The following is a 21,472-nucleotide window of genomic DNA, read 5'->3' as shown; positions in this document are numbered from 1 at the left end:
ACCAGAATTTCCACATGCCAGCCTGTTCTCCCTAACCTCTTAAATTTTGCCCCAAAGCCTGAATCCAGGAGACAGATCTGAGGGCACACACCCCCTGTCTCGCTGGAGATCAATTTCAGAGAATAAAAGCTGATTTCTCTCCCAAAGTCTGATGTCATAATTAATTGGCTTATTTATGTATATTGAGGAGAGAATCCCAATTTTGTGCTGTAACATAAATATAAAATGCATTCTTTTCAAAGATTTATTAACTTATTAATGATTGAACTAGTAAAAGGGTAAAGCTGTTTCACAGAGCATTTTGAAGAACCAAGTATTTATGGGTATTTAAAAGTTTAGAACTGGTTAATGCCCAACAGAGCAGTAAAAAACAAAAATTGGAGGTTTTCTTTTCTAATAGACATTATTTACATCTTTACCAGAAACAAGTTATTGTGTAACTTCCAAAGTATAAACCCTTAATTAATAGTAAAAGACTTACAAAAGTGTATTCCCCTAGATGATGAAATAATCCTTGAGTGAAGTTGATAAATAATGTTCCTGCACTCTCTTGGCCTTATTTGCATATTTTCAATATTTTTTTTTTATGCAATTATCAACCCTAATTCCTGACACTTTGCTTGTGGCTCTGACGTCATTCACATCCTGAGGCCCCCTTATCGCTCAATCTGCCCCCCTAAGCCCTCTTCACTCCCTCATATTTTATCATTTCCATACAAAGTGTGAGGGTGGGTTTTTCTTTATCATACCTCTTTACCACTCTGAGGGGACATTTATATGAGACTTCTTTTGTAAAACAAAAACATATGAGAAGTTTGTATCCATTCTTACCTCAAATAATTATCTTTCATTTTTATTTCTTCTGTTTTTGAAATAAATAAATTTTATTTTCCAGATATTTGCACTTTTTTTCTAGCTTCCCTATGTCTTAGCTTATCTTTTAATCTTTTGTATGCCTTTCCTCTTTCTTTTTTTGAGAAATTTCCTTGACCTGATCTTCCAATTTGTTAATGTATTTCTCATCTGTATCCATATGGTCCTTAATTCCACCTATTTTTATTTTACATTTATATATATATATATAGTATGTTTATTTTGTATGTTTTCTTATATTTGTTTCATCTTGATAATATCTTCCTTATATCTTTTAGTTTATTATTTGGCTAACTTTAAATCTTGATAAATGGTCCTAATACTTCTCCTTCTAACAGAATCAGTAGTTGTGTTTCTCAAATGTCTTGTTATTTGCCATGGGTTCATTTTCCCTTAGGAATATAAACTACTCTGTCTTTCAATGTTTTTGAGGAAAGCCAGACTCTAAGTGTCAACTCCAATGTGCTAAAGGGATTTTGAGGGAGGGAAAATAAATAGGTCCAAGAATAGAAAGTCCCAGGCACCAATAAACCATTGGTAATAACTGGTCCCATTAAATAAATCCTTAGATTTATTATTTAATTAGACTTTACCCTTTACCTCCCAAGAAGAATCAGCATTAGCACAATCTCTACAATAGATTATAATCCACCACTCCAGGGAGTTTGGAGATGATGTGGGGGAGTAGCTGTCCAAATTTACCTTCCATCTCTTTTTGTCAGGGCTTCTGTGCTGCTCTGATTTTCTTTTTCTCTCTTTCTTTTTTTTTTTTTTGCTAAGGAAGATTCACCCTGAGCTAACATCTATGCCAATCTTCTTTTGTATGTGGGTCACCACCACAGCATGGCCGCTGATGAGTGGTGTAGGTCCGTGTCCAGGAACCAAACCCAGGCCACTGCAGTGGTGTGTGCAGAACTTAACCATTAGGCCACAGGGCCAGCCCTGATTTTGTTCTTGAAGACAGCTGTATTGGAACTCTAGGTAGTCACGGGTGTGGGGCAGGCACTCTGTGTCCAGGTAGATTTTTTGAGAGGAATTGAAGCAGAGGTCCCATAGATCCCTCCCATTTCTACTCTCACAGGCTGCCTCCTGCCCATCCAAAGCACCGCCTCACACATATTGCAAACTTCTCTCTGTCACGCCACAATTTTCTTACATTATATTTCTAGTTGCTTGATTTATTTTTACTTTTATCATTAAAGTCATATAAAATTTGAAACAATACTTTTTTGTTGAAGATACACAAGTCTATAATAGGAATCAGACAATATAAAGTGAAAAACACTTATAGTTCAAATATAAATACTTCATTGTCAAGTTTCTATTCTATTTCTATTATTTCATGAAATGAAATAATAGTTCTATTAATGGAAATGCTCCATACTCTATAAACATTTCTCTGCAGTCTTTTAAATGTGTTTCATGGAGGAAAAGGAAAACCTAAACCTTTCAATCTTGTTTTTTTTGTATTATGGCTATAACGATTATCATTTGGAAATGCTCTATTTTACAAGGCAAGGAAATGCATCAAGAATCCTTGCCATTTATTTAGAGCTGGTTGAAAGATGGCATGAAAATCTAGGCCTTTCATCTCTTCTTGAATGCTTTCTTATTCAAACTCAGCTGGATCTCTGAGAGCAGACCGTTCTGCTTTCTTGCATTTTCAGTCAAGGGAACCTTTAATTCACTCTGCTTTATAATAAATCTGGGGAGAGCCCATTATGACACAATACGTAATGACGTGTCCTACTTGAATAGTACATGGCTTTCGATTCTGCAATCATGTATGTTCTCTATTCATTGATTTATTTCAGGCAAAATATGTGTAAAACAATAGGCTAAACATGTGTCCCCTCATTGATTTGACACATATTTGAATTATCCTAAGCAATTTTATGTTGAAAATGTTTCCTTACTGTTTGTGAAGATTATGAGCAACTGAGCTACTTGGCTATTGTTATGCAGGATTCAGAGCTCAGGTTTTGTGTATTAATTATCTTGCAATGTATTATATGCTTAGACTAAAAGTTTGAATGTCTTTTCTTTTGTGTTTAAGTTTTAAAACACATACAGCACGTGTTTATCTAAAAAACTGATAACAATACACATAACTTTTCTCTTGTAAAGACTAATACTTTAAAGTCAGATTTTAATTTGAAGAGAAACTCTATCTCCTAGAACTCAGCAGAAAGAGAAATCAGTAACTTGATTCCATGGAAATAAGTTGGGGAATGAATTTCATTTGATGTGTGAGATGATTGCTACTAACTTTGGGAAGAATTGATTCTTGCCATCCTTAGGATCGTAGTCACCGGATATCAGGATGGAGCTCTCTAGAGCTGCTGGTTCATCAGTAGTACTGACATGAATCCTTGATCTATTTACAATAGCACCATATCAACTTTGTCAGAGGCAAAAAAGGATGGGAATGAAAATGGGTTAACGCACAGGTGCTTACACCACCATTGTACTTTTGTGGTTCAGGCTATAATACAGGTCCTTAACACAAATCCCATTTTTCACATAATGTAATAACAATACTGCTGCTACATGGTGATTGGTATTATAAAATGTGCTGTGAGATAAATGCTGTTATTATGAAAATCCTATTAGCAAGTCCCTGTGTACTGTACATGCAGGGCAGATTTATTAACACACACTCTGCAGTCATTTTCCTGAAAACAATTTTACCAGCTATGAAATACTATGCAATAATGCCATTAATAAATGTATCTAATTGCAGTATGTAAAAGTGAAATGTTGAATAGCTTGAAATGGCTCCTGTGAATGTTGAGATTATTTCAAGTAGATGCACTGAGCAACAAATACACTATGTTCCCCCTTTTTTGTATGGCCACATGCCAAGTAATAGATCATTAAGGAGCATAGTCAGACAGTTAGGCTGATGAGAAAATGTGGGTTCTTTTACAGAAAGCTGTCAGTAGATGGCAATGTGACTATTTTACAAGGCATTTTTATTCCATATGGAACTAAAAACTCGAGATCATTCACATTTGCTACCTAAATTACTGTAATTTTTCCCCAAAAAAGGGCTCCAAGAGCCATTTTAAACTATTCTTTAAATAATTGATAGTTACAAATGAAAAGCCAAGCCTAGAATTTCCAAAGTGATCAAAGTTGTTTTAATTTTCCATTGGTCACGGTTGAATAAAAATAATGTTACAAACTATACCATCAATAACTAGGGATTGCAGAGCCTCCATTTCAAACTAAAGCACTTTTAGAAAATCCATTTATACCCTCACTTAGGCATTGTGACCAGCTATAGCCCACTGGTACACTACTTATTACAAGACTCAGAGGAATAATATTACATTGAAAAGTTTTATTTTATCTTGTTCTCATCTTTTCTTTTACCCTTCTAATCTCTTCTTATCCAAATACGTCACCTCTGCTGTTTTTACTGATATTTTCTATGGATAATCACAAGCATATATATTATATACTTATGCATATATATTGCAAGTTATAAAAACCAAAAAAGAATAATATATTCTGTAGAGAAATTTGGGGACTTGAGTTTTGGCTAATGTGGAAATTCTAAGAAAAGGAAAAATATGTTGAAATTCTTGAATAATTTTACTGGAAGATACAAAGATATTACTCAGCTGTACAGAATTATTTAATCATATTGGCCTTAAATTTGTGATTCCATTTTAGAATGTGTCAGGGGTAAAAATGAACATGTATTATCAGGTAATGGATTCTATGAATGGGCAGTATGGCATAATAGAGAGACACTGGTTGGTTGAAAAAATATGATTACTAGTCATAGTCTAACTTGTGGAAAAGTCAAGTAAATAATCTGGGTTACCACTTTATCGATAAAGTGAATGGAAGTAACATCAATATATAATATTTCTTCAGCTATGATTAGTGATTGAAAGTTTAGCCTCACTCTGACCCCATTTTGATCAGCAAGGCACACCAAAATAGGGTCAATCCAATCCTGGGGATCCTGTTCAGTCCAGAATCCCTGAGACCTGATTAGAGGCCACCCCAAATGAACTAGAACTAGTCAAATCACATCTCGGAAATTCGGATTTTTCAAGTTCTGGCTTCTTTCTTTCCATAATTCCTTGAAAGAAGTTTTCTTGAATGCGGCAATGGAAAGTTCATAACCCCCAAAGGATGCTTGGATCTACATTTAGATATGTAATTTAAAGAATAAGTTTGCCACTGTTTCAAAGTAGGATAGCATCCCTTATGGAAATACACAACTTAATATTTACATATGTTAAAGAATTAAGTGAAATAGTCAACTTGTTTTTAATTTTTAATTTTATAATTTGAAAAAAATAAGTAGTTCTTATAGGGCCAGCTCCGTGGCATAGCAGTTAAATTTATGCACTTTGTTCTGGGCCCAGTGTTCGCTGGGTTGAATCCCAGGTGCAAACCTATGCACTGCTTGTCAAGCCATACTGTGGCAGGCATCCCACATATAAAGTAGAGGAGAATGGGCACGGATGTTAGCTCAGGGCCAATCTTCCTCAGCAAAAAGAGGAGGATTTGCAGCAGATGTTAGGTCAGGTCTAATCTTCCTGAAAGGCAAAAAAAAAAAAAAGAGTGGTTCTCTCTTATGATTTATTTTATATAATTCTTAGTAGTTTGTGTTTTGAGGACAAATACAAATTAAAAATATGAGGCTTACTTCTCACTGCTGAAATGGGAGAAGCAATTCCCTCCCCTTCTTTTTCTCAGATCATTTACCTTAGAAAACCTGTAATTGTAGTGCTTTCTCATCTCTTTGAAATGTATATAAATCCTTTTGAAGACTAAATAGGTCTTTTGTTGGTTGGCCCTTTGTCAGCTTTGCGACCCAGGAAAAATCTTTCTCAAAAGCCTGCAAGCGCTCTCTCTGAAATATGAACATCAAGGGAGACAGCACTCCTATCTCTATCTCTCAGTTTCCGTGAGAGGGCAGGAGCCTAAAGTCACGGTGATCATCTTGCTCCAAGATGCAAAACCACCTCTGGTCTTGAAGGTGAGAAGTTTGTTTTACTTCCAGGGAAAGCAAATTAGCTAACACAGGTGGTCCCCCCATTATCAGGGTACATTAGGATGAATGATGTGTGACAAATGGTGCTGTCAAGTCCTCTTACTTGAGGACTAGTTATTGTTTATATTGAAAATGTGGATGTAACTGGTTGTATCTGCTTGGCTATATTAGAGTGAAATTTCTTTTGGGTTTTGCAATCTCTTAGCTGATTGCCTGAGATGCTCATTACGTTCTGCTGTAAAGCTTATTCAATAACAAAAAGGTTTTCTTTCTCTACAACCTTCGTGGAGAGGATTTCTGGGCTGGGAGAAGGTTTTGTTTTTAACTATATTTCCCCAATAGTATTTAATCAGAATTCAGATTTGATTTTCTTGCTTTGGAATTTCTTCCTACCAACTCAATTCAATCTTAAATATTGCTTTGGGCAAGAATCAGATTCTATACTAGTTACCAATTCCTATTGATATAGCTGCAATCTATCTTCATGATTGTTCGTTTTTCATTGAAGATAATCATGTGCCTTATAGCATGCCACTTTCTTTCAAAGACAGCAATCAAGCAAGACATAAGAAGAAAGCTCTCAGGGAAAATTAATACTTTTTAAAATAAAAAAGCAAATCCTTTAGATGAGTTTTCATTTTTAAAAAATCCATGAAGTTGTATATGAAATGCTTTGGTCAATAAAAATAGCTCTGTTTGGCAACATTTGTGGCTAAAAGAGTGTTAAAAAAGAAGTGTAAAACTAATAAAATACTAGTGAGAACTCTATCATTCCACTTGTGAAGGAAATGATATTTATCATTTAGAAGGATTTATGAATATTTCCTATTAAAATAGAATCTCTTTTTCAAGGGAAATATGAGAAGACAGAGACTTTGGATTTCCTTGGAAGTAGACAAATTAACATGATTGAGATCTATATATATATATTTTTAAAGATTTTATTTTATTTTCTTTTTTCTCCCCAAAGCCCCCAGTACATAGTTGTATATTCTTTGTTGTGGGTCCCTCTAGTTGTGGCATGTGGGATGCCACCTCAGCGTGGTTTTGACGAGCAGTGCCATGTCCGCGCCCAGATTCGAACCAACAAAACACTGGGTCGCCTGCAGCAGAGTGCGCAAACCCAACCACTCGGCCACGGGGCCAGCCCCGAGATCTATATATTTTAAAGCATCTTTCCTTCAAATACCCTTGAAGTTGTTCTTTAATCAATAGTTTCATTAGACATTTCTCCATCTGCCATCAGCACATACATATGTGAGCAAGAAAACCTGTTCTGAAAAGTGATACTTTAATAATTATTTTCAAATCAAGTGTCTGAATAGAAGATTATATATCTTCAATTTTGCAAGACTTTCTTAAAGACTAATTAAAATTCAAAAACATATTTTTTCACTTATAAATGGCAATTTTCTACCTTTTAAAAACATAATGGTTTTTTCTTACTATACTAAACAGACTTAGAATAATAACCACAATATATCCATAAAGCTTTTCGAAGTTTTGTCATTCTTGCAATGTTTTTGTTATAAAACTGTACAGAGACATAAAACAAAGCCCACTGACCCACCTTCAGTTCCTCAAGAGAGTTTAGAAATCAGTCTTAAAGCATAGATTTGATTCTTCAAGAAGGAGTTGAAAGAATAGCATATATAACCTGAGTATTTTTAATATCTGAATTCTATGGTATACAGGCCTTCTAAATGATTAAGCGTTGAAGGTTAGAATGGATGTCATTCAAAAGACAATTTTCTTTGGACTGGCAATAATATCATAGACTGGCCTAAGACCTCAAAGTCATAAGTTATTATCAATCTGTCTTCAGAAGAAACATTATTTTATAAAAATCTCTAAGGTTAAAGGAAAAGACTCAACTTGCATTAAGCATCTTTTACCTCCCTTGTTTGAAGAGCAGTATACAGCAAATTTTCTATACTTATTTCCTCTGGAAAATTCCATGATGAATGATTGTGAAACATTAGTTTTAGGAGATTGACATTTAAACACTAATTTACACCAAGTATATTTTCTGCATGCAATCAAGCTTCATTGATGTCTTCAATGTTCTAAGTATTGTACCAGGTATATTTGAGTGCCAAATAAGACTGTGTGAGCTTCTACTATTGAAAATAAAAGCGTCTTCATTTCTTAATATGCTTACTCTAATTTACTTAGATTTTCAGATATAGCTTTGATATCATGCTGAGGAGTAAAAATCTGAAGGCTAAATAGAATCCTAGTCCTGCAGAGTTGGAAGTATCCTAAGAAACTTTTAGCTGGTTTCTTTCTTCAGTCAGAACTGCATTATCTCAGATGTGTGAGAATAATTCCAAGAATATTTTCAAGAATAACAATCTGTTTTAATGTGTAGCAACCCTGAGTCTAAGGAAACTGTTCACAGAACCAAATCTGTTACTTAAGAGAGTGTTTTCCACTTATTTTCTCTTAGGTGGAGTAGAATTTACTGAAAGTTTCTGTGATGTAGTCTACAGTTAATATATTATAGCCCCCAACTTGTGACATTCCTAATTAAATAAGTAAATTCTTTTATTTTCTACAATTTTAGTCATTGGAAAGTAAATATGCTTAGCTTATTTTTAAAGACATATCTTGATTTTGAAATAATATCTTGATTTCTAATCGTTTTCAGATAAATATATTACATTTCTAGGGAAGTCATTTAAATGTTATCTTTCTTTTTTTCCTGACATAAAGATTTTCTCTAAAAAGAATAAAATTAATACTTGCTTCACTATTCAATTTTTTCTAGAAAACTAAGTGTACTCCAGTGCTTAGATGTTTATTTTGAAATTCTCTAAATTAAGATATTCTTTGGGAACAAAGTGTTTTTCATTTAACGTGAATTAGATCTACGTATTTAATAACTAGTACCTTTAAATGCATAATTATTATAAGACTTCAGATACTTAGTAATTGCTTACTCTGATTCACACCCAGACTGATGGTAAAATCATTGTTTTTCTGTAACATCTTCAACTAGATTTATGTTATGATCTTATGAAGGCCAACTTGGTCTTGTATGTCATGAACAGGCTATAAATGGTGATATAGTTGTTTATTTAGGGCTAACTAACTTACTTTCATAGCAGCTATAGCAAAATAAAAAGGAAATTGGATTGAACAAACTGAAAAATGATTAGTATTTTTATGTGCTATGAACTCCAAGGAGCCATTGTGAAGATCACCTAACGCCAGTGGTATTGGCTCCTAAGTTTGCTATAATTCTCCCAGTGCTCCACTGGGAAGGGTCTTAAACAGCTTTTAAAAATTGTTTTCTTTCTTGTCTATCTAAAATAACAACTGGTGGTCAATAGCAATAGCTAGGACCCTGCTATGCTCAAAGCTTAGGAATAATTAAACATGATTTTATCCTTTTCCAAGGTTGGGTGGGAAAGGTTCTCACATACAGGTATTGGTCTTGGGAGAAAGTAACTGATTAGTGATGCACAAGGGGATAGTAGTAGCTGCTTACAAGGAAGTACTGGAATGGAACACTTTAAGTAAGAGAGCACAACAGCATGGTCTTGGAAACTATTTACTATTTCTCTGTCTGAAATGGGAATAAGTTTTTAAAATATGCATGAGTATAAATATCATAATATTGCTATTCATATCTGAATCAGGTATGCATTCCACACCTAATATTTACATTATGATTTCATTACTACTGTTGCAATTTACATTATTCATTTTAAAGGTCTTTGGATGTGTATTGTTAGATCTTTTTGTAGCTTCCATTCTGAATTTGCTACTGCAAATTTATATAGGAAAATAGAAAACATTCTGCCTTACCAGTACCCAATAGTATCAAATTTTCACTGTAAAATCTGAAGAAAATTAGCTAAGATTTTTTCCAGGACAAATATCTTTAATGACATTGTTTCATTACATCAGTCTACAGCACTAAATCTGCAATGCTGAAATCCAAAAGTATAAAAATCACAAATATTTTTTGAAACTAATTTTTTAGTAGAACCTTTCCAAAACAGATATAGCTTTTTATAGTGTTTATCTCTCTTAGAGTGGATATTCATACATTTAACAGCATATATATTAAGGTTTGATTACTGTGTGGAGTGCCGATCCTGCTGTGAGAATTACACAATACACAATAGATGCATCAAATTAACCTTACAAAACTCGCCAAATTCTAAATTACGAAGTACACTTAACCCCAAAGGTTTTAGGTGAAGAATTGGGACTTGTGTTATTTAAACTATTCCATTTTGAAGTTGCATAACAAGTTATTTGTATACTATAGCAAACTAATTTGTCATTGAAGGTCATATAGGAAAATATTAGGGCAGGAAGGTACTTAGAAATGATGCACTTCAATCGCGCACCCTCTTTTTTAACAAAAGAAACTTGTAGCCAAGGAAGTAAATTATTTTGTTTAAAATCATGCAGCCAATAAGTGAATGATGGAAGAACTGACTCCAACTCTCTGTGCTATCAGAAATAAAAAATAAAGAGTGGACAGAAAGAACTTGCTATGGCATCAGCCAAGGAAAAATGTGGTGAGATATTGCAATTCAATGGGGTAAATGATGCTGGAACAATTGGGTATCCATATGGAAAAATGGACTTTGACCTCTACCTCATGTCATACACACAAATTAATTAAAAATGAATCATGATCCTAAATGAGAAAAGTAAATCAATAAAGCTTTAAGATGAAAACAAGAGATTGTCTTTCTTATCCTGCTATAGACACAGATTTCTTAAGCGAGGTAGAAAAATCACTAGCCATAAAAGAAAACCAAAGGATAACTTGGACTTCAAAACAAACAAACAAACTTCTTTTTTATCAAATGACACAATAAAGAAAGGGAATTGCAAAATGCAGAATAAAAAATAAACGTTGATGCCCACAATTTTCTGACAAAATTATCAGGAACATATAAAGAACTACCACAAATCAATGAGAAAGATAAACCACCATATTAAAAATCACACACATGGTTGAATTCACTTCACAAGAGAAGGTATCCAAAAAAACAATGAGCAAATGAAAAGAGGCCCAACAATATTAATCATCAGGGACAAGCAAATTAAGCCACAATGAGATGGCACTACACCCATTCAAACTGCGAAAACTAGGAAGACAGTACCAAGTTTTGCCAAGCTTGTGGAGAAACTGGAACCTTCCTTCACTCTGGAGGGAGTATAAATTGGTACATTCATTTTGAAACACTAGTAATGTTTACTAACTCTAAATATACATGGATAAATCTCACAGATATTATAGAGAGTGGGAAAAAAAAAAGCCAAGACAAAAGGGCACCTACTATATGGTTTCAGTTACATGAAGTTCAAGTCTGGGCAAAATTAATCAACGGTGATAAAATTTAGAATATTGGTTGCACTGGAAGACTGGGAAGTGACCAAGGGAACCTTATTAGGTAATGGAAAAGTTCTATATCTTGGTGTGGGTGCTGATAAAGTGGATATATATATACATATCTATATATACGCACACAAATTCCTCCTCGAGCTGCACACTAAAAATTAGTCACTTAAAACAGTATATTTATGATGTACCTAAATAAAAAAGTGAAAAGAAATGCAGTGGAACCTGACTGGGTAAGTTCACTTCAGTTTGAAGCGCTAGAACACAATTCACAAAGAAAGTAGTACTTGAACTAGGCATTCATTCAACAAACAACCATTGTGTTTCCTCCATTTGCCAGCCTTTTAATAGGTACTAAGAATATGTGGAAGGTACCACAGCTGTCGTCCTCCAGGAGCTTAAACTGGCGGTCATAAATGATGAAGAGAATGACTAACTATAAGAGGGAAGATGATCCTAAGCTGGACAAATGGGTTGTGGTAGTGAAGTGTGAAAGTGCATGAATTCTTTAAGAGATGAAAAATCTTCAGTTTGATGGAGTGTAGGTTTCATGGATTAATATGATAATCCCAAATCCAAGTCTCTATTTTGTATAGAAATATTTTCATTGTCTTTCTTTGTCTGTCTTTGTCTTTCTTGCTGCCTGTTTCTCTCTCTCTTTCTTTCTTTCATTCTTTTAGTTACTCTTTTTTTCCTTTTTCACTAAACTTACATTGGTCCCCAACTCATACAATTTATATACTCTAATGAACTTACCCAGTCAGGTTCCACTTGTAATTATATATCACCTATATACGCATAGCTACCTAAGGCTCTATCATGAGAAAGAGAGATTCAGCAGGGTCCTAAATTCTTAAATAACCAACTAACTAGAAACTGCTGCATTGGGTTTCAAAGAGTGATATGCAAAAGGAAATTCTGATCTCCAATGTAAACTCTTACCCTATTGAATCAGTCTGGGCTGGACAGTATGTGAACTATGATGATTCTTTTTAACACTCTAGCTTGAGTCATTCGTCTCTCTCCTCAAAGCTCACACTCTAATTCTGATCTCAAGGAAAAAGAAATGTTTTTCACGGATGTCTAGAATAAAACTGGTGCATTAATTCAACCCCAGGCCTTCTCAGAGCACAAAGACCTCAGAATCACAAAGCAGCACAGCTTAACAATTGCCATCATAAGTTTGAATATGGAAAGACTTGCTTTCTAAGGTCAATTCTGCTACATGTTTGACCTTGAGCAAGTTGTTTAACCTCCTGACCTTCAGTTTCTCCTTTTATAGATAATAAATAACACTTATTGAGTGCTTACTATATAGCAACCACTGTTCAAAGCATTCTGTAAGTATTTGTTCATTTAATGAACAAAGCAACGGAATGAAAAAGCCATTATTATTATCCTCACTTTACAGATGAGGAAAACTAAAGAAAAGACGGCTTAAATAACTTGATTGAGGTCACGCAACTTGTAAGTAACTTAAAGACTTTTTTTGAAACCTAGTCTGGCTCCAGAGTCCACATTCTTATGACAACTATGAAATACTGCTTTATGATAACCAGCATTAAGGATAACAGTAGCACCTACTCCTAGAGGTATTTCAAAAATACATTCGATTAACATATGTAAAGTTCTCAGAAAGTTCCCAGCATATGGTAAACATTCAGTACAGGTTAGTAATCATTATTATTTTGTTGGTTGAGGAAGAAGTCACTACAATTTAAACAGCAGATATTTGGGCAAATTAGAATTGTAATTTGGGAGACACAGATCCAAGCAGAAACCCAAAACGTGCCCCAAAGAAGGCAAGAGTTTATACAGACAAAAAGAGATACATCTCACAGGTTGTTTTTCAAGACATGTTATTGGTGCTAGCAACAACTGCTCTTCTTTGGTTATGCATGATTTGTTGCTAAGGCCATCCCTAAAGCATAAAGTTCTTATCTACTGTTTTTCTATATTTCTATATTTTCTATAGAAGTAAGCATTTTTCTTTCTTTCTTTCTTTTTTTTTTTTTTGGTGAGGCAGATTTGCTCTGAGCTAACATCTATGCCAATCTTCCTCTATTTTTTTTTTTTTTTTGTATGTGGGATGCCTCCACAGCATGGCTGTGGAGTAGGTCCACACCCAGGATCCAAATCTGTAAACCTGGGCTGCCAAAGCAGAGCATGCTGAACTTTAACCACTGGACCACTGGGCTGGCTCCAAGAATTTTTCTTAAAGGAAGATCAAGATAACAGCAGTGAGGCAAAATTCAAAAGTCACATTCCATCTGGGTAGAGATGTACTGTGCATGCATAAGTGTACATAGATGTACACTTCCTAAATGGCACCCTAGCTCCATTTTAGAGGCCCTAAACTATGTTGCCCCATTTTGTATTGCTATTCACATTTTCACCTTTTGATCAATATCTTTCATCAGAAAGCATCATAGATAAACTGTTTAATACAAATATGAGCATTGATATTTTCTTCACTGCCAAGGAGTTTCATTCCTGAGGAGTCATGTCCCACATAGGGGGAAAAGCAAGATGCTCAACCATCAGTAAGAGTAATGCAGTCAGAGGCTTTGGTCACATCTGAGCAATAAGGAGGCAGTCAGGAAATGAGTCTTAGGCATACGCTTTATCTAGAAAAATTATCAAGTCCTTTGTTTGCTTGGAGTTGCAAGTTGGCTGATCATCTCAAGTTGCTGAGCAATCATCACTCTAGCAGTAGAGACAGATATACAGCATCACGAAATGCAAATCATTAGCAGTTTAAAGGTGGTGAAGATTGAACAAATCAGAACAATAATAATAAGTAAGGCTTAGAACCCTGATCTCAAAATCTGAACACAGAGGGTAACCAACCAAACAGGTCAAAATGGTCTAGGAGGTCAGTGATATGACCTATGTCATTGAGGAGATTTGTCTTGTCTTTTATGACCTTTAGCTCTTATTTTATGTGACCAGACTCATTTACATAAAAAGCAACATTCTTCTCCCACAAGTGTGCAAATGACCTCTTGTTGAGTAGGTAGTGTCAAGAGCCCTTCCGTATTGAAGGACAACTTCTGCCAGATTGCCTATTTGACTCTATCGATATTTAATAGCTTGTTGAGTGGCATTGAAGGTTGAAGCCATCATGAGGGAGAGTTTACCAATGGCCTTTTCAAGGTCAATTACCCCATAAGGGGGAAATAATGCTCTAGCAAAGTCATATCCCATTCCTATTTTAGCAAAAATTGGGTTGCACGTAGGAAGTCCCTGAAAGGTATAGTTTCTTTTGACTTTCTTGAGTTGATATGAGAATGAAGCAAGATTTAGGATATGAACAGTGGAAGGAAGATTTTTGTCTAACAGTAGCATCTGGGGCGAGTGCTACGATTCCACATGGTCCCTTCCAGAAAATGGGGAGAGTGGAAAAAGTATTGGAGTCACATAGAAAAAAGTATCTGGCATTTTTGAGAAATGTGCCATACGTAGGTCCATGCACCCAGACTCTTTTCTTAGGTTTGAAGGAGGGAATCTCATGGTCAGAAATGTAATTATTCTCACAGAGGACATGGTAGTTAGAACTAGTTGTGTTGTGTGAATGATTATAGCAACAACAAAGATTTCTGCTAATTTGGAGCAGAAGATGAGACTGATTTTGGCCAGTTAAATGTTTTTGAGGGTCAACTGGCTCATTAGGCTATTATAGATTTTATTTAATTTCCACCATTCTCCTGATTTTCAATTGATGCCCCAATAAGTGACCACTGAGGGGAGTATGTCAGCTTCTGAACTGCTAGTTCCGCTATTTTGGGAGTCTCCTCACCATAGAGATACATCAAAGGATATAAAATCATAACGGTTTTCGGAACCCAAGCAAGGTGTGAATTCATGGTCAAGAGAATCATAGAAAAGGATGAAATTACAAATACTAAGTGGTAAATAGCCCAGAGTTTTCCCAGAGCCATTTGCATTTTCAATACACAAGGAAAGATTATGGGTGAGTACCCAAACTTGGGTAAGAGAGACACCACAGTGAGCCAGAGGTACCCAACGAAATGAGGTAATATGTGGGGCTTGTTTTTCAGAGGGCAGCTGATAAAGGTTCCAAAAATGCCATAGGGAAACTTTAGGTCTTTTCTGGTTAGATTTCTCAAAGCTTCTAAGGACAGAGGCTATGCTACCAGTTTAGGAATATTATGGGTGTGGTTTGCCCTCATGCATATCCAGTAATTGGTAAGGTTGGCACTCTTAGCTAGTTTCTGTGGAGTTGGGAAGAAAGGGTGAAATGAGTTGATGCAAGGTGGGCTGCAGCTTATCATAATAAGCATCATTAAGGCAGCTCTCACCCAGATTCCAGACATTTTGTTGCTATTAATTAGTGATTTAATTAAACAATTTTAGATGTATATTATGAAAAGATTATTAGAATTAAAACCTTTATGATTAATTTTTAGTCTGTTTTGTATGAAATGCAGAGGAGGTGAAAATAAGGAGTGAAGTATTGAGGTGAGTGAGGACAATAGGGAAGTGGTTAAACAATATTTAAAAGGCAATCTAAAACACAAGGAAGGTGATCTGCGTCAAGTAAGAGTACTAGGAGTGCTCGTATACCCGAGTATGACTATTGCAGCAATTATAAAGTAGGTACATGATTTGTGCACTACAAGGTTTCTAAGAGTCAGGAAGATGCCTAATATTTTTTGGCTATATCTTCAATTTCTGAAAATAGGAGGTTTTCTCAAGAAACATTGTTTCAAAACAGGAGTATTAAGAGGGTAACAAGGGTGCTGTTTAGTATACCAGGCATTATGGTGGAAAGGAATGAGATTAGAAATACAGGTCTGGTCCTATCTCTTGGGATTTGAAGTCTACATAAGATGTTGTCTGTTTCTCATCCAGGTGATTGTTGTTTTGGGGAAAGTTTTGATAACTTTAATTTAAGATCGCCAACAGGTTGAGAAGTCCAGTCACAGGTGGTAGAGGCGAGAACATTTTTTAAGTGAGAAACATGAATCCACGAGTTAATAACTTTTGACTTTGCAACACAACGATTAGTTAGCAATATCTGATATGGTCCCTTCCAGTGAGGCTGGTGCCTTTCCAACAAACCATTTTTCAATGTGTAGGCTGTGATGTTTGATGTCTTCATCTCCTGGGAGCACGCTCTGAAAAGATTGTTCCACCAGTCTTTTGTTTGTTTGGAGGGCTTGTATTAAGACCTTACAATAGGTCATTATGTCACCTTTGAGTAGACTGGGTTCATAGGCCCCTTGGTCCGGTCTCATCAGTCTCCTAGTAATAATTTCAAAGGATGAAAGTTTATATTTACTGAAAGGAGTGGATCCGAGATTTAATCGTACTAGTGGGAGAGCTTTTGGCCATGGCAGATGAGAAGATTCCATAAGCTTTGCCAATTGCGTTTTTGTAATATCGTTGGTTCGTGACACAAGTCCAGATAATTGAGGATTATAGGCACAGTGAAAATGTGGCATTATTGGCCAAATGTGACAAATAAATTGTAATATTTGTCTGCTAAAATGGGTCCCTTGGTCATTGTGAAGTTCTGAAGGTATTCCCCAATTTGGAACAATTTTTTCCAACAACAGATTTCCTACTGCTGAGGCCATAGCTCTACAACATGGGAAAGCTTCAACCCAGTGGGAAGCATACAAACCATTGCTAGAGCATATTTGTACCCTTGATATTTGTATTTTAAAGCGTCCAGATGGCAAGGGAAAATGCCAGTAGAACTATGAATAGGTTTTCTGAGATTACGTTCAGGGCAAATTTGACATTTATCATAGATGTGAGAAGCTATTTTAGGTGAACATTTCCAATAGTATCGCTTTCCCCAAAATATCATTTTATTTGAATTCTAATGGTCAAGTCATGTATATAACCAAGGATTTATTTCAGGAGGCAGTCAGGGAGGACTGATTAGTCATTAGGGCCATATCAAAGGCTGGTTTTGGTGTTAAACTGGCAGCCTTGTTCAGTCTAATAATTCTTCTTTTGTTCAGAGGCTAATTTTTGGGCTTCCTGAAGGATATGTTTAAGATCTTCTGAAACTGCTTTGAGTAGAGGTGATAAGAAGAGTTCTAAGACCGTTTTTTTTTTCTTTTGGAGGGCTGCCTGTTTAGTAGCTGATTGGCCAATTCTTCTCTTTGGCTTCCTCTGTATCTGCCATGGAATGTCCAGGAGTCTTTATAATAGCTAAGGATTTAAGCTTTTGAATAGTGTCTAAAAGTTCCAAAATATGCTTGCTGTTTTTAATCTTTTGCCCTAAGGATGTAAGGAATCTTCTCTGTTTCCAAAGCATTCCAAAATCATGAGCTACTCTGAAGGCATAGAGGCTGTCTGTGTAGATATTACCAATTTTACCTACAGCCAAAAGGCAGGCTATAGTTAGTGCTCTTAGTTTAGCCTGTTGGGCTGAAGTGGCTATTGGTAGTGGCCCAGCTTCAATAGTCTCTGTTAGGGACACAATGGCCTATCTGGCCCAGTATGTTTCTGTTTCATCTTTGAGATAAGAATCATCAGTAAACCAGATCAGATCTACCTTGTCCAGCAGAGGTTCTTATAAGTCTGGTCTAGAAACCAGAAGTTGGTCTGTCAGAGAAGTGTGGTCATGAGGCATTTCGTCAGAAGGCAGGGATAGTATAGTGGGGGCGTTTAGAGAGTGATAGTGGGCAATAGTTACATTAGGTGATGACAGTAGTAGAATTTCATAGGAGGTTAGTCTGCTAGAGGGTAGATGTTGAGTATGATGGGAATTAAGGAGAGCTTCCACTGAAGGGGAAATGCATATAGTAAGTGGATAGCCCATAATTATTTCTTCTATGTTTTCTAGTATTTTTACCATTGTAGCTATGGCTCTTACGAAAGGAGGAAAAATGTTTGCTACTGGATCTAACTGCTGACTATAATATCCAATAGGTCTATGTTGGTCTCCATGTTGTTGGGTTAGCTAGTACAACAGATAAACACCAAGGGCATTTCATTCTCTTTCATGGACAAAGAGAAAGAACGGTAAATCATAAATTGGGATGCCCTAATGCTGGAGGATCTAGAAGGTTTTGTTTAATTCTGTTAAGGGCTTTCTGACCTTCTTCGGTCCATGGGAGGGTCTCAGGTTGATCACTTTTAAAGAGAGAATGTAGTTTTGCTCGGGCTGAAAAGTTAGGTTCCAATTTCTGCAGTATCCAGCTAGTCCTAAGAAACCTTGTAGTTGTCATTTGGTTTTGGGACATGGAAAGGACAAGATTCCCTGAATCCTGTCAGGGTTAAGAAGTAACTCTTGGGTTAAAATGAGGTGTCCAAGGTATTTAACTTGAGGCAAACAGAATTATAGTTGTTTTTCTTTAAGATTTTTTGTCCCCTTTTGGCCAGGTCTGTTAAGATATGAGATCTAACTTCAGCAGATGCCTCTTTGGAAGGGGAGCAAAGAAGGAGATCATCTACACATTGTAATAAAGAGGAGCCTTGGGAAAATTCAATATCTGAAATGTCAGCATCTAAAATCTGAGAAAAATAGGTAGGGCTTTCAGCATACTCCTTTGTGATAACAGTCAGGGTATATTGTTTTTCTCAGGTAAAGGTGAACAGGAGCTGGCTTTTGGGGCCAACAGGTATGTTAAAGAAGGCACTACAAAAGTCTATGACAGCGAAGGTTTGGTTGTTAGGAGGGATGGTTGATAGAAGGGTATGCAGGTTAGGCACCACAGGGTGTCAAGGAACAATATTATGCAGTGCCCTGAGATTCTGAGCAAACCTCCATCCCCTCCCATGGGGTTTTCAAATGGGGAAGATAGGAGTATTACATGGGCTAGTACAAGGGATAATCAATCTCTCTGTAAATAGTCTTCAATTATGGGTTTTATGCCTTGGATTGCCTCAAGGTTCAAGGGGTATTGCTTTATGTTAGGTAGGGATTTCTTTCTATCTATTTGGATTTTAATGGGTGGCGCAGAATCTATGCACCCAATATTGGTGGAACTCTTTGACCAGAGGGATTCAGAGCAGCGTCTAGGAGAGGTTCTGAATTATGGGTCTGTAGGGAAATGATATGGATAGATATTGAGATGTCAGGACCTTCCTGAGGATCTACATTTGGGGTTCAAGACTTTAAAATATTTCCCCCTTTTGAGAGAAAGAAATATGTGCCTGATGTGCCTCAAGAAAATCTTGTCCTAGTGGATGGATGGGAGCTGAAGAAACTCAAAGGAAAGGATGATGCCCCTGAATGGGCCCTAATTGGAATGGAGTGGGAAGGGACTTAAAAACTATCACAGGGTGATTAGAAACTCCAATCATCTGTAGAGGCTGAGTACTCTAAGGGAGGGGACAAGAGAGGCTGGTGGGCTTTGAGATGGAATAGGTGGCCCTCGAGTCTATAAGGGCCTTGGTAAGCTCTCTGCTGATGGTGAGATCAGTTTTCTCCAAGGTATTAGCTTGGAGGAGGGGAAAAATCCCCTGTAGGCCCTCTGAGCACTCCTACTATGAAGATGGTTGAAAGCAGTTTTTAGATGGTTGTTACGAAACTGAAGAGGGATGGTTATCTTTTCCTTGAGTCAATCCTTTTAATTTAAAACAACCACTTTAAAATGTCCCAGCTTTTTACAGCAATGACATAAACCCCTTGGAGTAGAATTAGGACATTGGAAAGGGAGTTTGTGTTGATTAGTGGTTAACAGCTGATTATGAGTTTCATAATCTTTGCAGCCTTCTTTTTCTTACTTTTATGAATAGTTCAGGCTTGGTTATTAGCCAGATTAACTAGATCAGGAGTTTGCCTAGTTTGCCAATTTAGATGGGGGTTCATTTCATTAGTAGTGAAAGTTCTTTATCTAAGTCATTGACAAAAGCAGATTAAATACAGTGTAAGCGGCTGAATTGATGGCAGCAATGCCAGAGTTTTCAACAAAATGGCTTCTAGTCTGTTACAGTAGTCAAGACTGGATTCATCAGGCTTTTGGATAGATTGTTGGAGTTTTTTCCAGTCTACACCTTGTGGGAGAGCTTTGGGAATATCCTCATAGCCTCTGCTCCCTAATTTACATGCCTCAGTTCTATCAAAGGCCCTTCATTTGGAAAAATCTTCTAGAAGATTATTCCATTTGGCCAGCTGCCTCCAGTTCTGACCTGACCTTCGTCAATCAGCATTATAATTAGTTGACATCGATCAGAGAAACTGGGTTTGTAAGTTGGGATCACAATGTTAAATTCTTCAGCAAACTCATGGGGATCTTAATTAGCCTTGAGAAATTCCCTAGCTGTGGCCCGTAATTCAGCTTTTGACCAGGGGTGAAAGGAGGTTTGGGCAACTCCTGTTTCCCCAGGTTTAATTTTAAATGGAGCAGTAAGAACAGGAGGGTCAAGGGGGATTTTGGATTCTGTGGGGTCTGAGGCAGGCCCAGGATCGTGGGGGTAAGAAGGGAGTTCAGCCAGGGAAGGGTATAAAGGAGGAGGAGTCAAAGCAGGTACGGCAGCAGGAGGGCAAGGAGTTTGAGGAAGGGGGGGAGTTTGTGAAGCTTCGGCAGATTTTCTAGTTCTAAAAGTTTCTTAGACAGATCTGAATTAATTTCTGAAAGTTTTGAGTTAACTGCCTGAAGAGAAGCAGCTCTTTCAGCGTTTCTCTTGGAGGCCTCTGGGTACCAATTCAAATAGGTTGCACGTTCATTTTGCCTAGTTTTATAAATGTAAATAAACTAATTTTAGAATATCAAAGTTTTCTTATCCTGGCCAATGAAGTTTTAAATCATCCCAGGTAATATGAGTTCATCGAGGTAAAAATTTACGAGAAGAGGGACCATATTTTTTCTAACATAAATCCATCTAGGATTTCCCAAAGGAGGCTATCATTTGTGATTGTTCTAAAACAACTGTTCCTCCTAATTTAGAGATAGCTGTTCTTGGAGGACCAAGGCAGGAGATTATGTGTTGGCGGTCAGGTATGTGATACTTGTGAGGACAACTTCCCAGAGTGTCACCAATGGGCAGCTGGTCTCTCTTATGTGTCTTGGAAAATCCTGGACACCAGGCGGTGTCAAGTTGCTTGAGGTACTAGAATGATCAGTCCTCTGTGTGTACCTCCTGGATGAGCTTACAGAGTTCCTTCTGACCCAGAAATAGGGTATACTCTTCAGTTGGGGGGCCCTATGAGACCACGACCTGTCACAGATAGAGTCGCGACACTTCCACTGGGTTTATAGTCACTTAGAAACACCACAAAA

The sequence above is a fragment of the Equus caballus genome, chromosome 2 (genome assembly GCF_041296265.1).
Source record: "Equus caballus isolate H_3958 breed thoroughbred chromosome 2, TB-T2T, whole genome shotgun sequence".
NCBI lineage: Eukaryota > Metazoa > Chordata > Mammalia > Perissodactyla > Equidae > Equus > Equus caballus.
The sequence above is the reverse complement of the archived record's forward strand: the minus strand, read 5'-3'. Positions refer to the sequence as shown.